The sequence below is a fragment of the Zonotrichia albicollis genome, chromosome 4 (genome assembly GCF_047830755.1).
Source record: "Zonotrichia albicollis isolate bZonAlb1 chromosome 4, bZonAlb1.hap1, whole genome shotgun sequence".
NCBI lineage: Eukaryota > Metazoa > Chordata > Aves > Passeriformes > Passerellidae > Zonotrichia > Zonotrichia albicollis.
Window position 1 is genome coordinate 48031343 of NC_133822.1, and position 27908 is coordinate 48059250.

Genomic DNA, 27908 nt, shown 5'->3' on the forward strand with positions numbered 1-27908 from the left:
TTTGCATATAAAAGTCATAGCAATTGGCTCATTTGCACTTTACAAAGCTTCCTCTGCTCTACTAATAGACACTCTAAATAATTTAGAGCAACACTGGGTACATGGACTTGTGTGTTTTCCCCTTGGAAAATAATATTCTAGTTTTCTTACCTTACACACACTCACCTCATTGCAGATATGGTGGTTATATTATGCAGTCAATATTTCACGTGAAATCTGAAAGCAAACAATTTTAAATAGGTTAGCAAAACTGCACACAGGTATACCATTTGTTCTTCCATTTGTGAATGGGAGAAACCATTTAGGTGAATCTATCACTTTTGAAGTCCTCACACTGCTGTTAACTACTTTTTGTGACCCATAAGACTAGATGGGACTAGAGAAGATCACCTGGACTGTCAGCCTGTGTATCAGTAGCTGTTGCGTTCCATCGAATTCTAGCAATGCATGACCTGGGCAGGGTAATGCAGACAATTCTGAGTAGCACTCTTTTCTCGGTATCTATCATGAGACAGCAGCTTTGCATCTCTTCACCACTTTGTTCCACTGATTGACCACCCTGACTGGTAAAAATGGGTAGTTCATTTCTAGTATGAATTTGCTCTTTAACTGCTAGACATTATTTCTTGTTTCTGTCTTTCTCTACTAAAGAGCCCTTTGTGTATTCTTTCCCTGAAGGAATCTTATTTACACTAGTTATGTTGTCTCTCAGTCAATTTCTTGGTTAACCAAGCAGAGTGAGTTCTCTAAAGCATTTTTTCTGACACTATCCTGTCCAATTTTTCAGTAAATCTGAAAGAAGTATTTTCCTGTGGGGGTTTCATTTAGTGAATTAAAGGTGGTCCTCAGTCCCACAGATCTTGAGTCTTAACAGAGGCCAAGAAAGGGTTGCAGAGGAAATGCATGGAGCCAGTGGGACATCAGAGCCACCATGACAAGCACCTATTTCAGAACATGAAGAGATTAACTGTTTACAAGCTTTTTGTAGGCATTTTGTAGGCATCCTGACAAAGGAGACATTTAGTAAGGGACTTGAAGGAGGATCAGGATGGAGCTTCACAGAGGTTTACAGGGAGTTCCACCCAAGCATAAGTAATTAGCTCTGGTAATACAGCCTTTGATGGGTGGAGGGGTCTCAGAGGGTATCTGAAGGAGGTAGCTTGGCTACCCTGAGCAGCACACAGACAGCTCTGGGACAGGACAGTGCTGCAAAAACCCCCAGCCCATACCTGACAGGGTTTTTAAGAGGCAGCAGAGCCATCTCTCTGCCTGGCACTGCCTTGGTACTGTGCAGATACTCCCTGAAATGCTTGTAAATGTTATGGATAGTGATATATGGTAGGATTGTTTTATTTACTTCCCTCTGCATCTAGAAGCTTCTTGATAATGCATTGCCTTTTCCTGGTCATATTTAAGAATGGGAAATAGCATATTGATTTTGTCATGTCAGTGAAGAAATGTGAACCTGTCAATGTCTACATTCACTTCATCCAGCAGGCTGGTCCTCCATTTCTCTGCCAACTGTAATGTGCTTTATTGGAGAGACAGGAAAAAAAATATTTTGTACAATTAATCAACATTCAGTCTGGCTGAAACTGTTCAACAGTACGTAATGAGATGCTTTTTCTTTTTACCCAGAAATATTCCTTTCTGGTTTGAAACTAAACCATTTTGTCAGCAAGCTCTGGGCAGCTACACAGCCACAATCAGTTCAAGCTGGTATAAAATCTTAACAAATATGATTTTGAACTATATTGAGGGAATTTATTTTCTAATGAAATGCTCTGCATTTTGCATTGATCCCTATCCAGTGTATGTCTTTATGTTCAAATGTCATTGCTCACCGCTCACGCTGTCTGCTGATTGTGAATTATATAAAATTCAGCCAACAAAACCCCAGAAAAGTTTTTAAATTTCATATAAAGAGTTGTTGTAGGTTCAATTCTTCTCTGATTTCTACATAAAAATACGATGTATCAAAAAGTACTCTTGTCCTTGCTGTGTCTGAGTATCTTTTTTGAGCTGTTGAACTATCTCTGTAGACAAAAAGAAATCTTAGGTTTCATCTGCAGAGGGTTAATTTTTGTATTCCCATGATTTTCAAACCAAATCTCAGAGACTCTTGAGACCTCCTCAGTCTTGTTTATTTGAGGATAAAGGACAGGGCCTGACTCTGAAGTCCACAACAGAAAGCCAAGAGGCAAAGGGAAGACTTCTACAAAGGCCAGTCTACTGGCTGTGAAGGGGCGCAGGGAGCAGCCAGAGCCAAATATATTGCTTTTGCCTTCTCTTGCAACAATCCAAACACAGCCCCTCTTCAAATGGCAGTAATTGTTATATGCATGACTTCCAGTGATCCACCAGAAATAGTCAAGAGATTGCCTGTGGCTGTACTGCCACACTCAAAAGGCCTTATGCCTCATTCCTTCAGCCAGCTGTGCCTACATTTGTATGGCATGAAAATTCTACCTTTTATCCTCATCACTGAATATTTTATCAGAGCTAAATCTGAATTTGGGGTGATAAGCAAAAAATGCCAGCAACCCCTACTCTGAAAAATTCACTTTAAAGGTTTAAGTGGAGCTCTGATTTATTGGAAATTGAGGACTGGTCTGTCAGTAGGGATTTCCCAAGGTACCAGGGCATACCTTCCTCACATGTACAGTCAAATTTATCTTTTCCCTTGAAATCCAAGCTATATTTGCTCAGGGAGAGGAACTTTACATTTTGGTCTTATACTGAGTATTTCTGGTTCCTGGACCTTGCCAGCCTATGTGGCTCCCATGAAATGAGGGACTAGAGCTAAATGAGGCATCAAAAGGCAGGCATGTGAAGCTTTTTAAGGACAAGACAGTAGCACAGACTAGTGAACCATTTCGCTTTTAATAGAAGCAGCTTTAAAGCCAGACTGAGCTTTGAGTATGGGGAAAACAAGAGAAAGGATTTTCCCCATCTTAACTTTTCTAGCTATGAAGATTAGATGCTTATTTTTTTTGACTACACCCTCCCTCTGACTCATAAATAATCACTGTAACTACATTATTCTATCCTTATCTTCTCAGATGCAGAGACTGATGAGAGATAAGGTAAGTAATCTAACTGGCCAATACACAGTCTTCATTTTCTTAAAATAATTAAAGCAATATATTAAAATATAAAGAATGTGACTCATTAATAAGAGTGATAATATAATTGTCTCTGCATGACTGTGACACTAATCCAATCATAAATTGATTTTAGGAGAAAACAAGCAGCTATCGTTACAGTATCTTAGGTCATCAGTTACTTCTAACTTATATCTTAGTCCTGAGGAAGATTTTCTTGACTGGTATTGCCTAATTATACTTCAAAATTTTGCCTTTTAGCAGATTGTCATCCCTTTAAATCAAGAACTGCTATCTATTTAAATCAAGGGTCATTATTCTACATTTGATGATAGCAGAAAGCAGTAGTAGAGAGAAATAGTAGAGAGAGTAGTAGAGAGAAAGCTCTGAACTCTTCCAGCTAGCTGAGACTTTAGCATATAGTACCACCTCACCTCAGCTGCCACTATCATAAAACCCCTTTTGTTTTAAATGGAAATACTGCTAAGTAGACAAAACTTGTCTATTTATCCATTTAATATTTCCCAATTCCTACCCTCTGTCCCTTTATCTATCATTTTTTGAAGTGAGCACACTGCTCACTAACTTGTCTGTACAAACACTACATACCAATTAAAACTTCTCACAAATCAAAGAGAACTTGGAGGACATGAGCACTAATGGAAGGACAATGTATAAAAAAGGCTGAAATTGAGAGTTTAGCTAAGGAATTTTAGCTCCTTACTTTAACCAGCCCAGAGGTCTGTTTTCTTTTATTTATGCCTTAGAAATATTTTATATTCCTCATGCTTTATTTTCCAGCTGTCAGAGCTAGAAACAAACCTAGTTTATCCTTGGTTTTTATACTTTTATTTGAAACTGCTTCATATTAGACATTTTTAAGTCTGGAGCACATTATTTTTTATCATTCAAACTGAATTTATAAAGCCAAAGGAAGACATTTCAATGCATTTTGCCTATGTGAACTTAACTGATTGCAGACATAAAAGTTGTAATAAGTTTTGTAAAAAGTTTTTTTTTTAATCAAATTCACTTTACTCAAAAATGTATTTAAAAATGAAAGCAAAATCCTTTACTTTGGCATTTTAAATTATGCTCTTGTTTTCAATCAACTGTGACTTTTCCCTAAGGAAAAGTCCCAGTTTACACTGTATGTAATACTTAAAGCTTCAGAATTTCTGAGACCAGCATGAGTTGAAGAGTCAAGTAGGTACGAATTATTTCCTTTTTGGAGACTAACTTGCAATAATTTTGTCCCTTTTTTTTTGCCACTTTCAGGAGAGTCTTTTTCCTCTCTACTTTTATCATGAAGAAAAAGATCCTTGAAAACCCCAATAAAGAGGATGCCAGCAGCAAGACAGAAAGCAAAACGTACTGTGAAAACTGTATAAAAAAGCAAAACAGCAGAGAAACATTATTATTTACCTCCCTCAGCAGGAAATTAAGCCTGGAGTGTTAAACTGCTTTTGCTATGCTCAGTCCCCTAGGTTTCATCAACACTTGGTCAGAGGGCAAACCAAGCAAGCAAAAGGAAACCACAAAGAAAATTCTACAGTAGAGAATTGCCACTTCCCTACTAGTTAGTTAAGCTGATGATGACAAGGCTACAAAGTTTGTGTACAGATCCCTCACATTTATTCTCAAAAAGAGGGAAAGAACCGCTAATATCACTATTAGTCTCTCCCCTTGTCCCCAGTAAAGTATGTAACATTGCCAATCTTCTGCTTGGATGGATTTCTTTTTTCCAGGATCATATCATTTTACTAAATGCAGTCAAGAATTTAAAGTTCACAAACCAATGTTCACAAAATCACAGTCTTACTTTGCTCTATGATTAGAGCTGTATGAGGGATAAAATTAATATACTTCAATTGAAGATAGGAAAAAATGTATTTATTTTTAAGCTTCTTCCATGCAGCACTTAAAATTTTTGCCTACAGAAAGACTTCCTCAGGTATATTTAGTTTAAAATGTACTATGAGCTCACTGGGGAAAATTTGCACAGCCTAAAAGAACTTTCTCTATTCAGTTCTCATATTCTTCTTTCTATATTGACAACTCAATATGCATATATTTTGCTATTTCTTTATATGGACTCTCTTGTTACATTACTATTCTTTCTACCTGTATTTCAAAACTCTCAGGGAACAAATTCTTCAGAAAAAACAATTTGCTAATATAAAATTCAACTTCCATTTTCAAAGACAGCTTTTACCATTCTTCACTGTTACAAAATTTGCTATTTTTTTTAAACATCCATATGATTTCATAATTTTGATGATGGCAGTTCACAGGCTATATAAATCTACAAGATAATTGTAGAATAAATGATATAACTGCATATAATATCACTCTACATTCTGTATACATCTGTAGCTAAAAATTACAATATAATTATATAGACATAAATGTTTAGTTATCTAGCAATTACAGCATAATTGTTACTGTTTCTTGCATGGAAGATGTATGGAAAAATGTTTTGGTACTTTCAGCGCTGTGAATCTGTCTTTATGTGAATTATCATTGTTTGGGGGTTTTGAACTAAAAAAGATGATAACTTCATGAAGAGTAAACTGGCAGCAAACTTCATGAATGCGTGTAAGGGAGAAGGCAGGGTGTCAAGAGGAGGTTTCCAGGCTCTTTTCAGGAATAAGAGAAGAGGCAATGGGCAGAAACTGAAGCACAGGAAGTTCCACCTGAGTATGAGAAAGAACTTCTTTACTGTGTGAGTGACTGAGCACTGGAACAGATTGCCCAGAGAGGTTGTCTAGATGCAGCCCTGTGCCATGTGCTCTGGTATGACCTTGCTTGAGCAGGGAGGTTGGGCCAGATGTCCCACTGTGGTCCCTTCCAACCTGATCCATTCTGTGATTCTGTGATAACTATTTAACCCGCACTGGTCATCTTTTTTTTTGTTTGTTTTTCAATTACCCCCCACATCTAAATTGTGAATGTAAATTAGGTTGGTTTTAAGCTTGTAGTTAAGAAAAATCCTACCTTCAAAGTAGTTAGGATAAGGTGCTCATTAAAGTTATTTTCTTCAAACTAAATTCATTCCAATGAACAGCAAATATTTGTCAAACAATTTCATTGGAATCAATTCAAGCAACAGCTCCTTACCATAATAGGTTGCCGAATTCCACTTTCTCATAGTTTTTTGCTTTGCATTCACTCCTTTGTCTGTTGATACTAATATAAATATATATAAAAGTATTTCTTACATCATAAAGACATCTTGGTATTAGTCCATAAAGTATGCTTCTGCAGAGAAAGTTAAATATGATTTTTCATTTGTCCTCACTAAACTCCAGATTTCTCTCTTAACATACTGCTGAAGCCAAGATATTGGGGCTGATCTTACCAGTATTCTCCTCATCACCAAAAGACAAAGCTCTGAAATTCCTCAAACAGGGAGGGGATTGAAATAAAGTCTCTCTGGAGCTTTTCTCAGTCAGTTTAAGAGAGTAGTATTAAAAAGAGGCAGCTGTACCACCGCCTGCAGATACAACATTAAAAGAAAACAGTGAGTCCGTGTTATCATTCCCTACCAATTAACTGTAACTGCATTAGACATTTATTGGATTTGGCTAGTAAACAGTGTAGATGTCTTTAAAAGTTTGTGACAATATTCTAAAAATTCTCCCAAGTTATTAAATCTCATCTAGATGCTCGAGAAATCCTTGGTATTTTTGGTACACATAATGTTTGACCAATTACACTCATACATATACTCAGAGTACATAATTTCTGAGACAGAGTTCTCTCCAGTCACAGTCTATAATTACAGCATAGTATCAGGACTAAAGGTTAAAAAGAAGAGTGACTTGAGAAACATTGCAATAGAAGAGGAATAATTGGACAATGTAGAACATGAATTTTACAATCTAAAGAGGCTGAAACTCTCCAGGACTGTAACTGATGACTGAAAATGTTCAAGCAAGATAATTTCGTCTTTATGAAGCCAAGAGGAAACACTGAAAAGAAAAATGGGATAAGGCAGGTTTTCTCATTTTAACATTGCAGAATATGAGCTTAATTTAAAAATCAACAGTTGAATGAGAAAGGCCAAGATGGTTAACTTATTAAGTTACTGAAATTTAGCAAGCATTTTAATTCAATAATAGATTCATGTAGTACATATTTGAGAGTATTAAGACAAATAGACTCTTCTGAAATCTTCAACAAATCCTTAACCTCAAATTAGAATGTGACAGGTATCAGATGCCTGTCAAAAACTGTAAAAAATGCACAATAAAAAAAAAGAAGAGCATTGGATTTACTTCTTGGATTAGATTTAGAAAAAGAATATGATAATGCCAGGGTGCATAAGAAAGAGATAAGCTTATAGTATTGGGGTGACGGTAGGGGAAATTTCTTGCCAGTATGTCTCAGACCATAGAAATTACCAGAGCAAATAAAAAACCTAAAAAGATGTCAACACAAAACCTAATCAAGACAAGAGAACAAGAAGCATAATGAAATAAAATACAGCTTTTCAGAAGAACATTATATACAAGGAAAGCTAAAATTTGACATATCAAATCTGAAACTTCCTGAGGGAAAAAAAATCACTTTTAAAAAAGGAGATGTGAGAATAGTGGATATTTCAACACTCTTTGGTTACTCTGAAAATGAGAGAACTCATTCCATATGTTTTCGTTGCTTAACACATATCATGTTTCTTTGCTTAGTGTTATATCTAAAAACGCAGAAAATATTTGAAAGTTGAAAGTCTTATTTACAGGCGTGGGCAAGAAACATTCAGATAAGTCACAAGATGAGTGCTCCCTATTGAGGGAAAATAAAGGCAAAACAAAATCTTGCAAAGACAGAGTTTGAACTGTTGCAGAGATGCAACACACATTGCAGGGCTGGAAGTGTATCAGACCTTAAATCTCACTGAGAGGGATTGTAGTGCAGAGGCAGAAGGCTGAGATGAAAAGTAGAAATGACAAAGTAGGACTAAGTGGAACTACAGAAAAGTAAATGTGTTATAACAGAGTTTAGGGGTGGGGTAGCCACAAAAGCAGAGCCACGGCACCCCATCCAACACAATTTAAAATTTATTTACTGACCAGGATGACTGTAGAGGTGGGTAGCAGTTTCTGTTGAACAGCCCACCCCACTCCTACACCTGCTGTACAGGTACACCCCCACCAGGCACTGCTTTGGCTCCAGCTTGAGCGTCATGGCGCTCTCAGAGCTGCAGGACTCCCCACAGATGGACAAAGTGCCTGAGCCCTGGCTGGTGTCCTGGATTTCACACAGTGCTTCATCACTGCTTTTCCAAAGGCTAGCGAAGAATAGAAAAAGAATGATAACAAAGGCTTGTGACTGACCCAGACAGTCCGAGACAGCTGGACTGTGATTTGCCATTAATTAGAAACAACCACATGAGACCAATCACAGATCAACCTGTTGCATTCCGCAGCAGCAGATAATCAATGTTTACATTTTGTTTCTGAGGCCTCTTAGCTTCTCAAGAGAAAAACTCCTAAGGAAAGGATTTTTCATAAAACATATCTGTGACAGGGTTTCTCTTGCCTTCTGACCTGCCACCCTAAATGTATCACAAAGATGCAGAGTTCTTAAGAACAACTTTGTGTTTCTTGGTTTCTTCCCCATGCACACTTACTACATTAAAGGTGGGCAGATGTAGTTCTGACTTCCAAATAAGGCGCCCCTATAAAATTATTTGTATTTACCCAGAAAATGCCATAATCCCCTACTATTACATAAGAGCTGAACAGATTGGACGAGGTCTCACTTAAGGGATTCATGCTTTCAGGTAGGCTTTGACACATTACAAAAAGGAAAAAAAAACCAAAATCTTGGCAAGCTGAGAAGTTATATAAATAAAATTCTAGTATAATAGTGACAGTTTCAAAAAATGGCATTCACATCAGAATGAGACTCAAAAATGTTATTTATATTGAAATATAGGAGCAAAGAAACTTTATAAATCATCCACAGTTCAAATAGACATTTTTCTGTGCGCTTGAAAATACATATTGATTTTGGATTATGATCCCTACTTAGCTGAAGAATAAAGAACAAAAAACCACTGCCATTACAAATTTGATTTCATGCACAAATCAATATTTGCAAGATATGACACAAGCCACAGTAAGAACATGTAAGAAGCAAGTTATAAAATTTGCAAAGATTCATTATTTTTGGTGTACTTTCCATGTCCAAGACAGAAACAATCAAATTGTACAAAAAAAAAAAGACCATCAAAATAACTTGAAGTATTTTTTAAAGCCTACTTTACTTGTTTGTTCTGCACTGGGTTCTGGTAAATTATAGGACAGTACCTCTTGAATCTAAATTTTTAACAGCCTTATGTTATTTAGAAAGTGAGAGGAAAGATTTAGATAAATGCTATTAAAAGTAGAAGCATTGTCAATTCCTTTTAAGCATAATGAAAAGAGCAAACAGAGAAGACTAATAAATCTGCAATGGCAGAGCCATTTAGCAATACGAACTCAAATATCTAAAATGTGGACTTTTTCCCTATGAAGATGCCCCTATTTGTTAAAAAGGTTAAACACCAGTGACTGATACAAAAGTAAAATGCGAAAAACAGAGCCAACATGAAGAAGAATAAAATAAATATAATCAATTTACTGTAACTGCTATAAAATAATTCAAGAGAATCAAAATAAGTGTCAAAAATACACCGAGCAGAAATTCAGATCCCTGAAATAATTGTCAGGCTGCATCTAAATGGAACTGAAGAGATGCATCACAACAAAACCCTGCCAGCATCCATGATGTGCAACCATCATCTCCAGAAATTTTGTCTTCACAACACACCACCTCCTACAGATGAGATTGAGCAGAGAAAAGGTGACGTGGATGGACAAAAATGGAGAGAAAGGTTGATGTAAGAGCAAATGAAAAAGTTTTTATTTGTTGAGTTGCCCCAGATGAAGTCCTGAACTTCTGGCTTTGAGCATTTTGATACTAAAACAGAGACTGAAAATCTAAATTTCACCTTCAGAATTCACAGACCTTCAACCAGTACTTCCTAACTGAGGTTCTCTAGGTCACTCCAGAGAAAGCCCACCTTTCCCAGTGTATATAGAAGGTGCTGAAAAGCCTGATTATTTAATTTTTTAAGCTAAGCATAGAGCAAGCTGTGTGTTATGTCCTTAGTTACTGAATTATTTTTCAGTAGTACTGAACTCACAGTCGAAGAGATCAACAGTTTGGAAACTCCAAATAGCATAAATTATCTGCTGACAAGCTCAGGTTTAGTTAAGTACAAGCAAGGGTGCTAAGTACAAAGCTGGATCTGTAGAGGGTCTTCAGCTTTTACACACTGCTACCTCCCGAAAGTAAGGACCATTCCAATACCCATACACAAAGTGGGAGTTTTTTAAGCCTTTAAAAAGCTCCATTATAAGGCCTAAAATTGTTCAGAAATGTTTTTCATTTAAGCAAATTCTAGTGCCTGTCACTATGATTTAAGGTCTTCCACAAATCTCTCACATAATATATGCCTGCCTAAATTACTGTGGACCTAATTTTAGATAAAATGCTATAGCAAGTGTTCAATAAATGCATGAGTAAGCAAAGAAAAGCAAAACAGGTATTTAACATTTGTGACTGGTGGTATCTTTCCAAAATATTTGAATAAAAGTACATTGGGTTTCTTAATTAGGTTCCATACTAAAAATGAATGTTCAGTCATCATGTCTCTAAAAGGTTTGTCTTTGTATTACCATTAGCTAAAAAAACAACCTAATGCCAATCAATGCCAGATGAATTTCTTTACAAAACATTTTCTTATCCCTTGGCTGGTAAGTAGGAGGAGAATCTTCAGGATGAACATATATTTAAGTCAAGATTATTTTGTTGCCAGAAAAAAACATCAAATTAGAAAGATGCTCTGTAAGAAAAAGGTATAGAAAATGCCATAGTGATTTGTGTTGCAATTGTACCTGTGAGGTCTACTTTTCTTTTTGCAAATAAAAATTTGAGGGGATTTTTCCATGAAAACTGTGTTTTTCGGTCTATTCTGTTAACCTAAAAATTGCAGCAAAAATAAAATGCCCTGGCAATAAATCTTTTAATCTGAGAATGGAGAGGAAAAACTAAGCAAGTGCAAGTATCATTGAACTTTGAGATTTTTGCACACTTTTAGGTTCCCTGCACTGTCACCTTAAGTTAGCGGATCAAATATTCAGCCTAAGGCTCCTATGGCATAGGACAAGTTCCTAGACCAAGTACATATGCCCTAACAGGTGACTATAAAGGGCTCCTTGCTTTAGTGACTGGGCCACAGATAGATATAATTTCCCTTCTTTTCATTGTCAGTTCAATTTAATGTTTTATTTTATTCAGTCAGAACCATAAGAATCACATAATTTCTACTGGAAATCACACAACATCCAGCCTTATCTAACTTTCACCAAGCCCTGAAAGTGGGTTTGTAGAACTTTCACTCTTCTTCACCAAATCCCTTTGAAATCAATGGGATTTTCAGAGCAGAGTGACTGACAGATGGGGCCCTTAATCGATAGAGACGAGTAATTTTGATTACAGATTAAAGCAAAAACATCACATGTCATAAGGCAAACAGTATTTAATACTCTGCAGAAGACATTTTTCCAGGTATTAAATGTACCTAAAAATCAATTAAAATAAATAAAACAGCCTTCTCTAAATAAGCAACCGCAGCATTACTATCTAAGCTATGTCTTTCATTTGGCTGAGCTGAACTGCAGTTCAGCTCACATTGTACAAACAGAGATGGGTTGCAGCAGTGACACAAACCTTGCCTTGTAACTCCTTATCATGAGCTGGATTCTGATCATTATCAATTTAAATCTCCTGAAAGCTGCTGTGATTCTGGTTGTCAGTGACAGCACAGCTTCAAGTGGCAGCTCTGGATCAGCAAGGCTGGTGGAAGATGTGTCTGTGGCCTTTCAGCCTGTCTTGCAATGACAGCAGTGGACAAGGAGGGCAATGGCTCAGCAAGGGACAAGTGGGCACTGCACTAAAAGAAGATTGGTTTTATCCATACTTTGTCGTCACAGTGCCTCTGAAAATATCCCTGGTGCCAGATGGTGTCTCAACAATCTTTTCTTTTTATCATCCTCCTGGGTGTCCTGAGTGCAGTCCAGCAGGGATGCAACAGAAATGCTTTCACTGAAAAAATACCACTAGTAATGTAGATGACCAGCAACAGCAACAACATTGCTTGGGGTAGACGAGCTCATGAAACTCATACCTCACAATGCCACGGGGAATGTCATCTCCCAGTGACTCACTCATGGATCCTCCAGAGCTATAGGGGTCATATCCAAATTTATCACACCTGACCAGTCTTCAGTAGTCTTCCAACTTAAAAAAATATTACTTGCACATATTGAAAGATACAATTTGCAACAACTTGTAGTCATTCAGTTGGAAATTCCCATTCCACCACAAGAGGAATGGAGATCCCACTCTTGGTGATCAGTGATGTATAGCTCGTTTTCTACAAATAGAGAGATGTCAAATTCACAAAAAGCAGGCTGCTGTTCTTCGTTTTATTTTGTTAATAAAACATTGAGACTAATGAGGAATATTGCCTCTCACATATATATTTACCATGTTTATGGTGGACCAGAAAGCCTGCCTCCTGGGTACATTGTATCTCTACAGTATTTCCCAAGGATGTATATCAGGTTGCACAAGCGTCCTTCAGCTTCACAAACCCTCCAATTACAGCAATCATTTGCTTATGAATTTCAGTCTGCTGTGCAATTATTTGTAGAAAACATCTTTCCAAGCTCCTGGGAGACAGAGAGCACTACCAAATTCCAGATCAAGGTCAGGTGTCCCTGCCAGACCAATGGAAGCTCCTGATAGTACAATCAAAGTAGTCTTTCACTTCTTGGAAATAGCTGACATGTGACTTGGAATAAACCCATGATCCCACCAGGAAAATAAGGGTTGTGCATCCATAACATGGTAGCCTACAGAATTGTGGATGAAGGTTCAGTGCCCCTGATCCTTTATCAAGCCCTGGGCATTTCAGAGAAACTCTCATCCCAGACTGTGATTGATGGGGAGCTGAAGCAACTGGGACTTTCACCTTGACGAAGCTTTGGAATAATGTTATAGGAGCAACAGAGAATGCTGGCACATACTTTTTATGGAGTTCTGTGCTCTATACATGCAAAGATTGCACATGGAACAGAAAAATAGGAGGAAATATAAGTAATATTTGGTTCGTGGATCAGTCATTCTTCAGATCTTTCTTCTCCTGGAAGCAAGCATAACTAAAGTTTTCCATGATCATGCCAGCAGCCTGCAATGGAGGTGCTGGTGGGAACTTTAGACCAGGTGTTTTCCCAAGGGAGGCCTCAGGGAACAACATAAGGGCAGCCTGGCACCCATGCTCAATCCCACCTGCACGGGAGCTGATCAAGGCACTTGATGATCAGTGTGTGCTGGTGTCACAGAACACTCTCAGCATAGCCATAGGGAAGGGACCATAATGAGCACTCATATAAGAAAAGACTTTCTCCGGCGAGATGATCAGATCCCCCTTGGGTAGTTGGGGTCTAATTGATCACTTCCAGCTGCTCTACCTTTGTAACAGAACAGCTTTAGTTTGAAACAAATTAATTCCACATAGAAAACCAGTGCAATACCAAAATCAATCAAGTGCTCTTATTTACATAAAGACCAATATCCTCAGCCAGCACAAACTGGAGTGATTCTGCTGAAGCCAGTGGAGTTGCACTGATTTACACTAGCTCAGGCTCTGCTCTAATATTTTAGAAATAATGATCTAAACCCTCAGATAACCTATGCCAAAACAACTCCATCAAATTTACACACTGGCTGAGAACATGACCTTTTATTGAAATGAGAATGTTAGAATTCCCCTTTGGTTTGTTTAAAACATTGAAAAACAGTAACCAGGTTGTTGATTGGTATGCCCTAACCCAGAGGCACACTAGTTCAGATGCTGTGTGCTACATGACTGCAGTTTTTATGCCATCACTGCAAAAGTATTTCAGAGCAGTGACAGAATGGGTAGTAAGGAGGTAAACCTGCCCTGTGGCAGTCCTTCATTGCAGATACATTTCTCACTTGTCCAGATTTCAGAGTGAATACTGCACATGGTTTTGCCCTCTGGAGCATGAGTCTCCCTTTTTGTCAGTTTGTTTTTCTCTTTAGATTCAATAAGTGTTTCTTATGGCTCAGGTGCTTAATAGAGGATAGAGAAAAAGAAATGTGCAAATATGGAATTGAAGGTTCAGTGGCATTCATAAGCTTTTGACATTTTTGATTCTCTCTCTTTGTCAGGTTAGTTTCTGAGCTGAAGATACTTTATGGCAGAAGCAGATTCACAAGCACTTTTTCAAATGCTGTAGGTGAACTGCATTTGCACAGAAACGGAAGAATTATTCATCAACTCTCCAGTCCATTTTTTTCCACTCTGTACTCCTTAAATCTCTATGTGTTGTGATGGCTGTTGTTACTGAATTAGTGCATTGTCTTAACACTACAGAAATTTTTTCCATGTTTAGAAGTAGCATAAAATCTCTGGCATACTATCGTCAAAAGTTTGTGCATGAGGATAAATTAAGACCGTGGAATCATGGAATCAAAAAATGTTTTGGAAGGTACCTTTAAAGGCCCTCTAGTCTAATCCCCTGCAATGACCAGGGACATCTTCACCTGGATAAGGCTGCTCAGGGCCCCATCCAGCCTGATCTTGAATGTTTGCAGGGATGGTACATCTACCATGTCTGGGCAAACTGTTCCAGTGTTCTATCACACTCAATGAAAAAAAGTCTTTGTTATATCTAGTCTTTACTTTAAAAATAAATGACTGATAACACAGTTTGATTCTTTTGATCCCAATGAGATTACTTATATGAGTAAATTAATTCATAAATTTGCAGGTATTTCACTTTAATCTCAAAAGTGAAATGCTGACCTGTTAGAGTCAAATAAAATATTTGAAACATTGATTTTCATTATAATTTTAGCCCAGTGGCAACAAAAAGAGGGATAGGTACAGATGACAGACATGCTAAACAATGTATATGAAAAAGGCAATAAGACAATAAATTCAGTCATTCAGCTGAAGCACATGATTGTTATGATGATCCAGTTAAATTCAGTTAAATGTTCCACCATGGTTTTCCTTTTTAAGTAAATATGCATGTCAGCAGAACAATAGGAGAAGATACAGAAGGCAGAAGAGTCCATAGTAGAGGACTTTCTGGGTCCATCATATAACACAGGGATTTCTAAGAACACGGGCAACCAGAAAGAAGTCAATACCAATAAAACCTGTACAGGGAAGGAGTTCTAAGAACAAAAAAGCATGTCCAAAATTACTTTAAAAATTACTTAAAAGGAGCAATTAACAGCAAGGACCTTGCTTATGTATGTCAGGGAAATTGGAAACACTGCCAGTTTTAGTCAAACCGTACTGATTAATCAACAGAGAGCAACCTAATGGTTAAAAAATTTTATTTTTTTCCTGGCTCCGAGGGATGTATTTGAATGATTGTTTTAGTACCTAGGATTTTTGATGCATTTGAAATCAGAGTTGACAGAATAGAGCTGGAAGATGTTTTTGGAAGAATTAGTAACACAGTTCATATTTTGATTCCATAAAATTCAAGAGGCTTAAAAAATCAAGTACAATACCTTTTACTTTTGTTCTCAGGAGAAGAAATAGACAAGGCATTAAAATCTCAAACCTTCAAAGCTGATGAATGTCTGTCCTGTCCTCACAGTTTGACCTAACTTTACATATCTACACTTCATACTTAAGTGTAAACTGGTAGCAATTTTATCTATATTGAGTCTGCATAATGTAAAACTGTGATTGCCGCATGTTGCATTCCAATTTATCTTGATTCAGTGAGACACAACATATGGCCATATTACTCATTAACTTCTGCAAAATTATGCTACTGAGAAGAGAGTTTGCATGAGAATTGTTAGTGTCCCATCACAGTCCACCACAAGTCATATAAAGTACCTTCTGCCTGATGGTTTGACACACAGATGGATCTTGGTATCAGCTTGCAATCCATTTGTTAGTCAAGCCATATTAGCCGTGAAAGGTGTATACAGTAGTTTTTGCTCTATACTACCAGGGGTAGCAATGGGGGAAAGGAATCTTCAAAAAGATAAAAGGAAAGCTACAAACAACAAAGAAAATTGTTTTGATATGCACATTTTTAAGTACTCCATTCTCCTTTTTTATCTTTTCACAGTGCTTGAGTGTACATTTTTCTTTTTTTCTCTCTCTCTCTAGTTGGCCTCACCTTTGTTTTAAATTATTGTTTTCTTCCTGTCTTTGCAGCTTTCCCAAGTAGACTGTAAATCAAAAGAAGACCAGGCTGAACTCTTCCACTCTTTAAACCCAAAGGGCACTAAGTGAAAATTTTCAATTACAAGTACTTGGCTACAGCCTTCAATCCAGTCCCACTGCAAGTATTTTTACCAAGAGAAATTTGTTATTAAGGAGAGGAATATGCCCCTAATCACTTGATGGAAGCATGTTGTTGACACTAACAAGGTCTTGATCTAGAGACCTTAGATTTTTCAAAGATAAACCAAAGTTTTGAACCTGGAAAAAACATGCTTTTCCCTGGTAAAAGTGTTGGGAGAGACAGCCATGTGAGTCATGACTTAGCATGACCTCACTGTGCTGTCTGTGCTGTGCACAGCTTATTGGTGCAGGAAAAAGCTCAACTCCATATAAAATGACCCTCCCCCAAAACCTGCAGTTATGATGAAGTGAGGAAGGCAAATAAAAGGAAAAAATTGATCAATATACCAAAATCAAAAACACTACTGCCCATCATCATGGAAATTGTAGAAAAAAAAAGTGAAAAAAATTAAGAAATCATTTATTTGGTTATGATTTTGATGGAGTATTTATAAAATAAAAAAATTAATACAAAAAATCACTCAAGTTATAATAATAACTTTATTTCATAAGAAAGAAAAATAATTTTTAATTGATTCTCATCTTAGATGGTTGTATTATATTGATATGCATGGGCTTGTCATTTTCTGCTCTTAATGTGTGTAACCTAAAATTTACTTCAAGTTAGAACAAAAAAGGAACAATCATGGCTTCTCCCAATGCTAGTTTACTACACTTAAAGTGTGTCTCACATACATGATTAGTAGAAAACTACATTCTTTACCCTAATAAGCACTAGTTTTTGTGTAATTAAAATTGTCCAGATTTTGAATCTTAGTCATATAGTGCCTCTAGCACAAACCAGATCTCTAGTCCTGCAAACATATGCCCATACCTCACTTTACATAACCTCACATATGTCTAAATTTACAGAGCAAATCTGTGCCACCGAGCACAATTTTTCTGAGAGAAAGATGAAAATTGTTCATCAGTGTTTGGGGGAACCATGGATTCCTCAGGATTAATCCAAGAACAATTCAACAATAACTGTAAGACATCTGAAAAGTAGAACACTATTTTTAGAAAAGCATGCCTGAGCTTTTGAGCAAATGTAAGGCTCAGAGAATCTTATCTCGTAAAGCATTCCTGACAAAGATCATCCAACAGCATTAGGTAGAGGAGTCTGCAGGGATGAAGTGCTGTGATTACAAAAAGAAGAGGAGGAAAAGAATAAGATAGGACAAAAGAAACATCTTATGTGTGGCAAATTGTTTGGAAGCAAGCCATCTTTTTCTTGCTGTCACCACTAGAATAAATTCAAGATGCTTTCATCTGTAACAGTGTTTTCAAGTCTGCAAAAAAGCATTTCCCCACGCAGTTTCCAAAATTGTTGTATAGGAAAAAAATTGAGAAAACAGCAACAAAACAATTATAACTGTTCAGTCTGCATTGACAAATAACAGCTATCTAATTGCCATCATTCAGTTTGATCATACAGAGGCTTTTTAAACAAAGAGAACCAGTTTTACCACTGCTGAATGCTGGCTGTGAAATCCTACTTGCCAGGGCTATGGCCAGATGATTTATTTATGCACAGCTTGTTTGGACTAGTGCAGGTGATGAGCTGTGAAAAATTACAGATAAACATTTGGGGGTTAAATTATGGACATCACCTTTAAGGCACCTAAGACATAATTGTCTTTGTGTCTGCTGATTTTCAAAGCTACAGAGGGTTTCTGATGAGTATCATGGGAAGACACATTTTCATGCTATTTCCACCTCTAGCATTCTTTTGTGTTTGGGACAACAGACAAATTGTCTGTCAAGACAGCATACCTGGAGAGACATGTCCTTCTGCACAGTGTATTATATCCTCTTAGGTCAGTAGTAGCCAAAAGCCTTTAGCATCCAAAGGTTTATGATGAAAAACGTTCAATATTAAAGAAATCTGTATCTCAGAGTCAAATCCTAAAAGATGGCTATCCACACAATAAAAATCATTGATCCTGAATATCCTGTAGTAGCTGAGGCATAGACACTTAATTTTTTTTTCAATCTGCCTTTTTCAACTGTCAGTACTGTTGTGATCATTGTTTTCATGAGCCAGATACACCTCAATACAGAAGATAAAGAAACGTGCTGAATATGTTCCGTCATTACAAACAATAAAATATTTTTGTAGATGTGTCCACAGCTAAACACATCCATTTATTTTAGGTTTGAGAGTTTGCTCACATTCCTGCTTTTTCTATCCTAGGTGAGTACTGGTTCTGAGAAGGCTTCAAAAAAAATTTTAAAAGCTTAAAATTCCCTCAGAAAGTAAAAGAAAGAAAAAGTTCATTGTGCCCATAGAGTGAATTTAATTTGAATATTTAATTTGGAATATAGTGATTCAGATAGAGGCATTTGTCTTTAAAAGTCTTAAGTCCCATTCATTTTAACATTATTCATGCTTCCCTCCATTCTCTTAGGTCATGCAATGTTTCACACTTAACAATGAAAATTGTACTGCACAGCACATTAAGTTGCTTATTTTCTATTAAGTGTATTGCTTCTCTTTCAGCTGTGAAATGTTACACTCTATTTCTTCGCATGGATGGAAGAGATGCCATGAGGAAGAAAATATTGACTCTCGTCTCTGCAAATGTTTTGAAACATGATCCCTTTGACAAACGTAGAACTGAACTAAAATAATGATTCTCAAAAAGAGCTAGAAGCTCAATGTCACAGATCTTTACTAAAATTAGAAATTTTATTCTTATATTTGTGCAAAATATGTACCATAAAGTTGTTGCAAAACTAGGCTTAAAAACTTACTTATTTAACTGTATTGCACTGTTCTACCATCAAGGTTCCTTAAGGTCAGAACTGACAAACATATGGGTTGTTTGCTAAAACTCTGGAAAAGTCTAATTCAGTGAAATGAGAGTATTGGGCATATTGTACTATTGTATAGCTAAATGAAAAAACGTCTCTAGATAACAGTCCAACATGCTTCCTGGAAGTTTCACTGGATGGTGAAAAACTCAGTCCTTAGTTTTAAATGTATCAGACAAAAGTAGCCCCAAGGTAAGATCACACTTTTGGGTTTTGCTTCATCCCTCATTTTATAATAACACAATTGGATGCTGTGTACTAGTATAGTGTACTCTAGTGTGTTCTTGGATAAGTGTACTTGGCATTTCCAAAATATCTGGAGCTATCTACATGGCTTAGATACAACAATTCTTATCTATCACCAGTTTAAAAATAGTGCCACTCTAATCACCCCCCTGCTTCTGAAAATTTATTTTAACCTCGTGATTTATGTTAGAATGATTGCCTGTGAAAACTGCTGAGCAGTAGCTTCCACAAGTTATTTCAAGTATCTTGCAAAAATCGGTGCTAAATGTAAAAGATGATTACCACAAATTGTGACTTAATGATAGCCTGTCTTCAGAGCAGAAACAAAACAGGGTTTATTTGGGTGGTTCTGTCTTACAATTGTTTATACTTACAATTTTTCAATATATTTACATGGAGCAATAAAAATTGAAACTTGACTTGCTGCTGTGTTCCATTTTGATTAAAAACATGGTGATTGTCATGAAACAGGAGTAACCTGAAATCAAAATGACCCTTTCAACAGGCTACGACTCTTCAGATAAAGGCAGCTTTGTTTGCATCCCTACTTTTCACCCTAAATCTCAGTACTTTATTGTTAGCCTTCATAAGGGACCTCTTTTGAGTAAAGCGATACCCACCATCACTTATTGGTGATTTGTAACCCAGGAACTTTTTCAAAACTTCTTTTCTCCATATAGAACTGAATAGAATGAAACTTCTATTTCACAGCAGCTGAACTTTTTCACATCTGTTTTCTTTCCTGACTCTAACAAAAATAATTTCCGCAAGTATTTTTAGAAAAAATTGAGTTGTGCTGACTGTCTCCTTGCTTTCCTTCTTGACAATTCTTTATTTCTTTATCATTTGTCTATAGCTCATCACTTTGAACTGATACAAAGAACTTCATAAAATCTTCAGATGAAATAATTTTCAAAATAACTGTGTGGTTGCAAAACCTCATATTGCTATTCTTTTCCCATCCTTCACCTCCACCCTGTCCCCAAGAAATATTTCGAACATTCTACTAAAGAATAGAGTAGGCCAGAATTTTTGGGTGAATCATTTAATTCCAGTAAAAGACAAAGTATTGAACATGAAAATTTTTCATATTTAAGAGAAAAATAATTATTTTTATAATCATACAGTATTTTATGAGACAAGCATCTATACTTAAACCAGTTCAACTGAAGATTTTACAGATTTTAAGCTGATTTCCTTCACACAAAATGTACCCAAGGAGTAAATACTAGGGGAGATGCCTAGTATTTTCATTTCATTCAGCATTTTCATTAATCACTTGGAGGATGGGACAGAGTATATCCTCAACAATTTTGCAGGTTTTTCAAAACTGGGAAGAATGACTGATACGCCAAAGGGTTGTGCTGTCATCTAGAATGACTTCAAAGGCTAAAGAAATGGGCTGACAGAAACCTCATGAAATTTGTCTAGGAGAAGTGCAAAGCCCTGCACCTGAACAGGAATAACTCCACCTACCAGAACAAGCTGGGGACAGGAAGGCTTGAAAGCAACTTTGAACACCAAACCCTGGGATTCCTTGTGAACACCAAGCTGACCATGAGCCAGTGGTGCACGTAAGTGTCAAAGAAGGCAAACAGCCTCCTGGACCCCATCAAGGGGAGCACTGCCAGCAGACTGAGGGAGGTGATCACTCTACTCTCATCAGCCCTGGTGAGATACACCTGGAATACCGGGTTCAGACCTGAGCTCCTCAGTACATGAGAAGTATGGACCGACTGGAGAGACACTAGTCAAGGGCCTTTAGGATGGCTAAGGGATGTGATCATCTCTCCTGTGAGGAAATGCAGAGAGAACTGGAACTGTTTAGCCAGGAGAAGAGAAGGCTCAGAGGGATCGTATCAATATGTATAAATCCTGATGGGGGTGAGTAAACAATACATAGCCGGACTCTTCCCAGTGGCACCTGGTGACAGGAGGCAACGGTCAGAAACTGAAATATGGGGAATTCCATTTAAACATGACAAGAAACTCTTTCTCTCATATGGTGGTTGAGCACTGGCACAGATTTCCCACAGAAGTTGTGGAATCTCAAACACTGACAAGAGCCTGTTCTGAACACCCTGCTCTAAATGAATCATCTTTCATTAGAAGGGTTGATCTCCAGAGTCCCATCCAGCCTCATCCATTGTATTGTGCCATGAAAATGAACCATCTTTTGTGTCCAATGCAGTCAGCTGTGTGAATGTCTCCAAACAAAAGTAAAACCTGCAAACAAAGCTCTCTTTCTTTTCATAATGGCTTGTGTGTTTTCCCTGCTGTTCTCCAAAATTGTACTCTTTGTAGGAGATTCTGTTGATGAGTGTTACTTCATCAAGAGTGAAGGTGAATCAAGAGCACTCATTTTTCCTAAGTAACAGGTTGTTGCTTCTAACTCTTCAATATCAGCAGAAAAATATTTAGAAAGGAGCCACGGGGCAGGGAGCTAGACACTTTTGTTCATCTCACTCACAGGCAATCAGTTCACCAAGAAGTTGTCATCTGAAGTCAATCCACTGGCTTTGCAAAGTGCATGCAATCTCAGAATTGTTTTCTCAGATGAGGCTGCATCTAGCAAAAAATTTGGAATTAAGCTTATCCACCTGTGGACCATTATAACAGCAGTGGCAATTTGGTAGGGCAAGAAACATACAGGCAATTTAATCTGTAACTAACAGACAGCCTGTTTGGCATGGGAGAGAAAGGGAAAAAACCAAACCCAAGCAACCCAAGAGATAAGGATTAAAGTCAGAAGAATCCCATATGAAAAGATTTCCTTTTTCTGCCTCTAAGAACATAACCCATTTTTATTTCTGGTGAGGGGTTTCTTTGTGTTTTTATTCTTTTTTCCCCCCTTCAAGTGCTCTTTTTTCCTTGCCCTATTGAGCTTACTGAAGGGATTTCCAGTAGTGGTACAAGAGTGTGCACACTCCCTCTTTATTTGCAGGATGTCAAGGTGCATGCAGGTTTCCTTTAGGCTACCTGGAGGGAAAAGGCAATGGCCTGTGCACTAAGCAGACATCCACAGCAATACTTTAGGCCTTCATGATCCCCTTGGGGGGAAGGAAAGCTTCAGGCTCTTACAGTCTGGAAGAGCAGAAAGGTAGATAGATTCAAGCCTCAGTAGTTCTGTGTTAAATACTATATAGGAAGGGAGATGCTCTGAGAAATGCCAATGGAAATGTAAGAAGAAGGATGAAAATCATTCGAGGCATTGCTATGAATATATATTTGTCCTGGATTGCAATCCAAAATTTAGCTAGTGATGGTGACATACTGACCAACAGTCAGGCAGACCATTTTCTACAGACAAACTATTTTCTACAGTGTGTTGCAGAAACCTTGATTAGTGTTCAGCAATTCTGTGACCAGAATAACTCTACAGGTATGCTTCCCAATCTTCCTCTTCGGATGTTAACCACTCTAATTTCCCTGGTGAAAAGTCTGCAAGCACTGTTTTGCAGTTATTTCTGGGTAATATGATTTATTTATAATGCAACACAGGCTGTGGTTCTTGCAGAGTGAAACAAGTAAGTATATTCTATCCTGCATTAAATGGGATAAAAGAAGCATCACCTGTGGTATGAGGTCTGCTTTGGCATATTGCTCTGGCACTTTTTGCACAGGAAGGACCTATTTCCAATTTATCCTGTCATCCATCCAACAAACCAGGAATTTTCAATTTCTTTCCACATTCCTTGGATGTTCTCAGATATGTGTTAAAATATATAAGGTGCATAATTGATGCAACACCTAATCACATTTTACTTGTTTTACTGGCATTTCTTATCTTATACTAACATCAAAGGACAAACATAGCTACAGTGGGAGAGCCAATGAGATCTTGATACTGAGCAAACTGTTCCCAGCTTGAAGAGGAATCATGAAAAGCATGCTTTACAGTGAAATCACTTCCCCACAGACTGATGCATGGGAACCTGTTTTGAGAAGGGAATGGTTACAGGTAATACTTTTGTTAAGAGCTTCCTAATTGTTTTCATGCATTCTGATCATAGCCTTTCAAAAATCTTTGTTTTCTCCATGTCTCTTTTCACTGAAGAGGACCAAATGAAATTCCCAACAATACAGCTCAGTACTGTTTCCATAAAAAAGGATTACTTTGGAATGACATCAGACTTTTTCATTTCCATTCCCTATCTGCTTTCTAATGAACAAAAAGTTCTTCCTCTGAGATGCTATAGCATATTGTAGGATACAGATTTCCAGACTTCTGGAATGCACAACATCCCAACTACTTTGACCTGGGCTATCCCTGAATCCCATTCTTGCACCATTAACTACCTACACCATCTCACTGTGAGTTTGCTTTATTTTTCACTGATACCTTGAACTGTTTCCAAAACACATCAAGTATTTGTCATATTGAATAACCACTCTCTTTATTATAGTCTTTTTGCATATCATAGAATAATTTGGGCTGGAAAGGGCCTGAAAAATCCTATAATTCTAACACCTTCCCCCACCATGGGAGTGGATGTCACCTACTAGAGCATGTGGCTCAAGGCACTATCCAACTCAGCCTTCAACACTTCCAGAGACAAGGCATCCACAGCTTCTTTGGGGAAACTGTTTCTGTGCCTCACCAGCCTCTGATTAAGGAACTTTTACCTAACACTTAATCTACATATCTCCTCTTTATTTTAAAATCTTTCCCCTTCATCCTATCTTGTCTTCTTCTCTCATACATTTGTTACAATCTAGGATGTGGGCTGTTCGGGAAATGTTACAGGAAATATTCAACTTAAAATTTTTGGATTCAGTTGTGTGATTTACAGGTAGTATCCCTGATCTCACACTGGATATGTTTTTGGTATAGTTCTGTGGCAACTTGTTTGTGTTATGTCTCTTGGTGCTTCTGGAGGCTGCTGAGGAAGTACTAATAGCAACTGAGTGAAACATTTAGGTTTTAAGGGTATAGAAGCTTCCTATATGTCAGACTAAATATCTGCTCAATTCCTTAACAGCTCTCTACAGTTTTAAATTAAACTATATAATTTAAAAGTAAAGTTTTGCCTGATAATAATAATTCAGAAAATACACATCTTCTTTTTGACTAATAGGTACAAATTACCCATAATTTTAAACCTGATATTAATACTAATATTGGTATCACAGCACTGAGATGAACTCCCTGTTCATCAAGTGTTATCATTGCAGACATCTGGCAAATTGGTTGTTAACTTCTGACTCAATTGATATGCCTTTTAATATTGCAATATTCTGTTTCAGAAAAAGAGTGCCCATTTCCCATTGATGAACCATTTTAATGATTTTATGTAGAAATACAGCTAATGAAAAATAATGTCAAGGGACTTCTAAATTCAGTTTTTTATTTTCCATTCCAGCAGTACTCACTGTAATATCACAAAATTATGTCTTATGAAGATGATACACAGGTACATTTCGCTTTCTGTTTCAGACTGCCTACCATAAATAGGAATGATTACACTAGTACCAGGAGAATGTCCTACAATGCTTGGATTGTCCAGCAAATAGAAGCATTAAAATAATTTATTCTTTCTATTACATTTGGCACATGCATTGCCTGAGGCACTCATCTTTCACAGTTACTGTTCTCTTTTGCTTTGAGCGTCCAAATGAGGAAATGAGATCCCTAACTTAGTTTAAATTTTAAAATCAGACTAATACTAGGATTAAGAATATGCCTATATAGCCCACATATAAGAATATTATAAGATACTAGATGTACAACTGAAAGCTCATATTATCACTGTCACTCCATTAGATTCCTTTCTTGAGCACCAGTATGTGGCAATTATTGCAAAATACAGTGGAATATAGTAATACATAAATGTTCATGCTTGGTCAGCTCAGTGATCTATTCAGCTCAGTATCCTGTCTTTATTAGCAGTTAATCACAGATGTTTCCAAAATATGAAGACTCTATTATCCTGTAAATTGTTTCCCAGACACCTATTTTTCCACAAGTTCTTTCATTTCAGGGGTTTGATTATATGCTGAAGTGTGAATGCTTATGGCTCTTTTCTACTTTACCATATCTGCCACAATATGAAAAATCGTTTGACAGTCATACATGATAGAGGTTCCAACAACTTGACTTGTCTTCAGGTGCAGGTCAGACACAGATTTTGATTAATAATGCCAGGTTGTCCTATATTAGGAAATCTTACTGTAATTAGAATAATTGTAATTGTAATTCTATTAAATTTAAATAATAATAATATTAATAATAATAGTAATAGTAATAATGTGTAAAAATTGATGGTAAAGCACAAGATGCTGGAAAGAGCTTTATGGCAGTGTGCACCAATCTGACACTGCCTGGTTACAGGTTAAATTACCTACACTCTTCTTAATAAAATAAATTTCTTGTTAGATTTTAAACATACAGGTTATTTCCAATAAATATTTTGGCAATCTCAAAGCAAATGATCCTCACATTAATCAGGTTTTGTATGAAAATGCTCCAATTCTAGTATTCAGGCAAATGCTCTGACTCATATTTGTTCCACCTATAAAAACATTTTACCATGTTTTTTCCAGCAGGTAGGTGATAATTAGCACTTTCATTTATTTCAGCCATTTCAATTGATTCCAAAATACGGTTCAGTGATCTGTTCTCTCTTGGATGAAATCCACATGGTTTCAAAATACAGACACATTTGCCACTTTCCAGTCCCACAGGATGGCAGCTGATTTTAATGAGATTTTTAAACATTTTCCTCATTGGATCCGCATTAAGTCTGTTTTGGGGTATTTTCAGAACCCTGCAAAGCATTCAGTCTTCAGAACTTTCAACTTAATTTATCTTTTTGTTCTGGCATGTCTCAATAGAGAGCTTGCAAGACTCTAAACACAGACAGGAAGGAAAAAACAGCCCGGCATGATGATAAAGTCCAGCACTTTGCTGAACAGGCTTGTAAGCGCAATAAAACCTGAAACAAAGCACTTCTAGAATGTGCACAATTTGTCCATGCTCCAGGAGGCACGCACTACAGTCCCAAAGCAGTGCAAGTGGCGCACTGTTCTACACTGAAATAATGTACAAATCTCATAGCAATCTGGTGGGGATTTTGGAAAAGAGGTGGTGGGAGAGTTGTGAATAGAAAAGGAAAATCTAGTGAGGAGTAGAGAGAAAACACAGTAAAGTTGCTCTTGCAACACGTTACAGATGAAATCCCAATTTCGGGGGCTTGGAAGCAATTAGGTTTTGAGTGGAAATGCTCAGATTTTAAAAGTAATTTCTTAGCACACACAGAGTTGAACTGCATATGCAATTTAAATCAGTAAATGATGTTTAAGCAAAATTATTTCTTTCTGGAAATATAAGGGTATGCCGTTTATTTTCATGTTAGTACTGGACAAATCCTTATCACTGTTAAACTCAATTTTAATAGTAACTAAAGTGTTATTTTACTGTGTCATCAGTAACTAGAAGTGTGTGTGGAAACCAGTAATAAACCAATTAATTTTCTCTGCATTGAAAAATTAATAGACAATTCTATTTTGCAAAATTCAGAAATCAAAGGTTTGTTGATACAGGGCAAGATTATCATAAAGGTGGCTTTCTGTCACTTGCCATGACAGAACATAAGACTACCAAAATTAAAATGTGTACTAGATGTCATCTGTTATTCTTTTAATACCATCACCACATCCCACTGACTAGCAAGTCCACTAACACTAGATCTTAAATCACACATAAGCTGAAGCAAATACTCTGAAATCTAACCCATAAAAGCTATATGCAATAAATTCTATTAAGCTAAATCATGTTTCTGTGAGGATAAATATCACAACACCATGAATCTTTCACTAAACAGACATTTCAAAATTGCAAAGGAGTCAACATTCTTAATCAGCCAGGACCACATTAGGAATTGTGATACAGTTCATTACTTTTGAGATGTTGCACAGCATTAGAGACTTCCATAGGCTTAATTTGACATTAAGCCATCAAACTGTGTAAAATAAATTATAAGAAAAAGAATTTCACATTTACCTTCCAAACAGATCTAAATTTTGCATGCATATTTTCTTCCTGAGACTATAAAGGTAGAATATGAAAAATGTATGTTTTAATATACATTAAAAAATAAATCCACATTAACCTCTGTTTCTTCTTAGCCATTTAACTCACAATTAAGCTTTGAGAAAATAACATTTTAATATAGCAGCTATTGCTATTGAAAAATGTTAGCACTCTTGCATATTTTTTTCTACACCAAGTTTATACTAAAAAGTAATATGTTCTACAATCTATTTGAAGAATTTTG

At 36.8% G+C, this 27908-nt stretch overlaps 1 long non-coding RNA gene across 1 annotated transcript in view; it reads right to left on the reverse strand.

The window, feature by feature from the left end:
* LOC141728926 (uncharacterized) overlaps nt 1-27908 on the reverse strand; it is a 62916-nt gene that overhangs the window by 18784 nt on the left and 16224 nt on the right. Inside the window, exon 2 of the long non-coding RNA XR_012580180.1 lies at nt 166-216. This is a non-coding gene — a long non-coding RNA (uncharacterized LOC141728926). The remainder of the gene's footprint in view (nt 1-165; nt 217-27908) is intronic.